Source organism: Lithobates pipiens, unplaced genomic scaffold (assembly GCF_037356315.1).
Source record: "Lithobates pipiens isolate NorthernLeopardFrog02 unplaced genomic scaffold, aLitPip1_a1.2 Scaffold_23, whole genome shotgun sequence".
Classification (NCBI taxonomy): domain Eukaryota; kingdom Metazoa; phylum Chordata; class Amphibia; order Anura; family Ranidae; genus Lithobates; species Lithobates pipiens.
Genome location: NW_027507785.1, coordinates 160058392 through 160062462, shown reverse-complemented (window position 1 = coordinate 160062462; position 4071 = coordinate 160058392). Strand labels below are relative to the sequence as shown.

The 4071-nt window shown below is 41.0% G+C and overlaps 1 long non-coding RNA gene across 1 annotated transcript; it reads right to left on the bottom strand.

Moving 5' to 3' along the window:
* Positions 1 to 1385: 1385 nt before the first annotated feature.
* On the bottom strand, positions 1386 to 2135 carry LOC143927001 (uncharacterized). Its single transcript, XR_013262195.1, has 3 exons — positions 2009 to 2135; positions 1853 to 1921; positions 1386 to 1448 (listed from the first exon to the last, which is right to left on the bottom strand). It is a non-coding gene; the product is annotated as an uncharacterized LOC143927001 (long non-coding RNA).
* Between the last annotated feature and the right edge of the window lie 1936 nt (positions 2136 to 4071).

Here is a 4071-nt window from a genome sequence, read left to right as displayed (position 1 = left end):
TTTGCTAAAAAAACATATATAATGTTTTGGGATTCGATGTAATTTTCTAGCAAATAAATGATGATTTTTACATGTAGGAGAGAAATGTCAGAATTGTCCTGGGTGCTCCAGAACGCCTGATGGCGCTCCCTGCATGTTGGGCCTCTGTATGTGGCAGCACTGTGTAAAAGTCTCACACATGTGGTATCGCCGTACACGGGAGTAATAGCAGAATGTGTTTTGGGGTGTAATTTGTGGTATGCATATGCTGTGTGTGAAATAAACTGATAATATGACAATTTTGTGAAAAAAAAAAAAAAAAGTAAAAAAAATCTTGATTTTGCAAAGAATTGTGGGAAAAAATGACAACTTCAAAAAACTCATCATGCCTCTTACTAAATACCTTGGAATGTCTTCTTTCCAAAAAGGGGTCATTTGGGGGGTATTTGTACTTTTCTGGCATGTTAGGGTCTCAAGAATTGAAATAGGCCGTCAGTACTTCAGGTGTGATCAATTTTCAGATATTGGCACCATAGCTTGTGGACTCTATAACTTTCACAAAGACCAAATAATATCCACCAATTTGTACTTATTTTTACCAAAGATATGTAGTGGTATAAATTGTGGCCAAAATTTATGAAGAAAAAATTACTAATCTGCTAAATTTTATAACAGAAATGAAGAAAAATTCATTTTTTTACAGAATTTTCTGTATTTTTTCTTTTATAGCACAAAAAATAAAAAACCCAGCGGTGATTAAATACCACCAAAAGAAAGCTCCATTTGTGTGAAAAAAGGACAAAAATTTCATATAGGTCCAGTGTTGCATGACTGAGTAATTGTCATTCAAAATGTGAGAGCACCGAAAGCTGAAAATTGGTCTGGTTATTAAGGGTGTTTAAGTGCCCAGTGGTCAAGTGGTTAACAGTGATTGGCTCAGACTGGGAATCTGAACTGCAGCAAGAAGGTGGCGTGATCAGGGAAGTGACATTGAGGAAGTAACAAGCACAGGTCATGCTAACAGGAAAACTGGAATCAGCTGCAGAGGGGGACTAATATAATTAATAATTCCAGCTATAAAGCACAACCATTTCCAGACAAGGTATGCCATCAGCATTTCATATTTAAAATACTATATTTGCCTGGAAAATACAAAAAAAAGTTGTACTTACTCCCTGGATCTGCTGCATCTGGCTGGTCACCTTCTTCTGGCGCATCCCCAGCAGCCTCTACAGGGCAGGTCTCCTCCACCTCCTGCTCAGCCTCAGCAGCTGTTGATCATTTAATATAGAAAAGAACATTACAATCTGCAGTGTACAACAATCTCACAGACATTATTAGTACAAAAACATTGAAACATGTATGATCATTTAGCAGCAGATACCAACAAGATTATACTAACTTACATGTGGGTGTTGCCGCCTCAGCCTCCTCCTCCTCAGTCTCCCCCTCTGACTGGATGCTGGCACCTATTTAATAAAGGATAAATGATGAACGTTACAATGTTCAAGCTTCAAAGAAATTACTATCAATAAATACTGTATATAAATATATAGATACAATTTATTATCCATTAGCATGGCAATCCAAAAATGAAATAAAAAATCTGTAAAAAAAAAAAAAAGGAGGCACTTACCTGTCCTGGTTCCAGCGGTGAGTGCTAGGTGCACCGACACTGATCAGGCGCCTCAGTTCAGAGCGACGTTCTGTCAGATTATGTAAATTACACAAGCGCTTGCGTTACCTGACAGAACGTCATAGAGGCTCTACCTGTCACTGCTTGAGCAAGAAGCAATGACACTGGAATCGACAATGGAAGGCTGGACAAATGGAAAAGGACCCACTGTATTAGTGTCACTACTACAGTACTTACTGCACGTTGATGACATGGAGGACTCCTGCTCCTCCGCCCTCTGCTTTCGCCGCTGGTCCTGGATACAATCTTTAAATAAAATCAAACACAACATGGTAAATGTCGGATGCTTGACACAAAAAAAAAAGTCCTGCACAATGCAATGCTGACACCAACCTTGATGAGACAGGAGCTGGGTGATCTCCTCCTCCCCTACACCCGCTAATAGCTCCGCCTCATGGGGAGGAGAGGCACTTGCTTCCCTCTGCGCCCTGCCTGCCTGCGTTTACATGCTATGAAACTGCAAAACAAAAAGAGAAGTGAAACGGGTTCCATAATTAAACTACAATTGTAATCTGAAAATGACATCAACACATGAAACAATTGTAGAATGAACCTGTAGCATGAAACAATGCAAATGGAATTTTTGGAAAAGGCACATTTTTTTCATGTAGCACAAGATTTGCACATTTTTTTATTAACCAAATTAATTTTAAGAAAAAAGTATGCTTTTTTGGTGCATAATAAAATATAAAAGACAGGATTGGGATTGTGCCGAGTAAATATTAATAATATACAGTAGATGTCCAGTCCACCTTTCTAATTAGGCGCTTTTATGAACTGTGTATGGTGTAAATTTCCTCTCTTGTTTCTTTTGCAAAGCATTAACTACTTGTGGATTTGGACCCCTCCACACATGGTGGCGGGTCTGCAAGCTGGTTAAGTCCAGCCACCATAACAACATTTTTTTTTTTTTTTTTATATTTAACTCTTTTTTCAATAACAAAAAATGTAAAACCCAGCGGTGATCTAATGCCACCAATAAAAGCTCTATATGTGGCGGGAAAAGGGCATACATTTAATTTGGGTAGTACATCGCAGGAGCGTGCAATTGTCAGTTAACCACTTCCCATCACAATGTATGCCGGCAGAATGGCACGGGCAGGCATATTGGCGTACAGGTACATCCATTTCTATATGCGCTCGCAGGCTGGTCGGGACCCCCATGAGTCCGGTCGTGGGTCCTGCGGACTCGATCGCTGCGGGGATACCCGCGATCGTCTCGCGGGGAGGCTGAACAGGGAGATGCCATTGTAAACAGCATCTCCCCGTTCTCCCTAGCAACAAGTTACACTGATCTCTGCTCCATGTGATTGGAGCAGAGATCAGTGTTCACTAACACAAAGCCCAGCCCACCACAGTTAGTAACACGCCCCTAGGACACACTTAACCCCTACACTGCCACCCCCTGGTTAACCCCTTCACTGCCAGTGTCATATACACAGGAATCAGTGCATTTGTATAGTATTGATTGCTGTATAAATGACAATGGTCCCAAAAATGTGTCAGAAATGTCCGATGTGTCCGCCATAATGTCGCAGTCACAATAAAAATCACTGATCGCCGCCATTACTGGTAAAACAAAAATATATTAATAAAAATGCCATAAAACTATCCCCTATTTTGTAAACACTATAACTTTTGTGCAAACCAATCATACGCTTATTGAGATTTTTTTTACCAAAAATATGTAGAAGAATATGTATCGGCCTAAACTGAGGAAAAACTTTTTTTATATATTTTTTGGGGGGATACTTATATAGCAAAAAGTAAAAAAAAAAGAAAAAAGAAAGCTCTATTTGTGGGGAAAAAAAGAACGTCAAGTTTGTTTGGGAGCCACGTCGCATGACCACGCAATTGTCAGTTAAAGCGATGTAGTGCCGAATCGCAAAAAGTGGCACAGTAATTTGGCAGCCAAATCCTCCAGGGCTGATGTGGCTGAAATGTAAAAAAATATTTTTTTTTAAATCAGACACGGGTCGGGTCACGTCGGTACATTGCCTCCACTTTCTTGGAGATCTCCTCCCACTTCAGCCGCTTCCACTCAGGAGTGGACTCCCTGGAGCGGGGGCCACACAGCTGCATCCAGCAAGGAAGCGTTTCCCTTACAAGGACCTGGGACTCTATGTGAGTCCACATAATGTTGCGCTTCCTGCTGGTTGCAGCTTGTGTCCCCCTCCTGCGCTGCTGCTGCTTTTTTGTTGATGCTGCTGCTGCCTCCATGTTCATATTACTACTAGTAGTAGTACTACTAGATGTAGTAGTCATAGATAGCCCAGGAACGTCCTCCAATGCCTCCATGTCGCTCTCGCAATGGGTTGCCGCCATATTATCATCGTTATCACTATCTGACACCTGGACACTGATGAGACTTAGACCATTCATTCGACATGAATGAC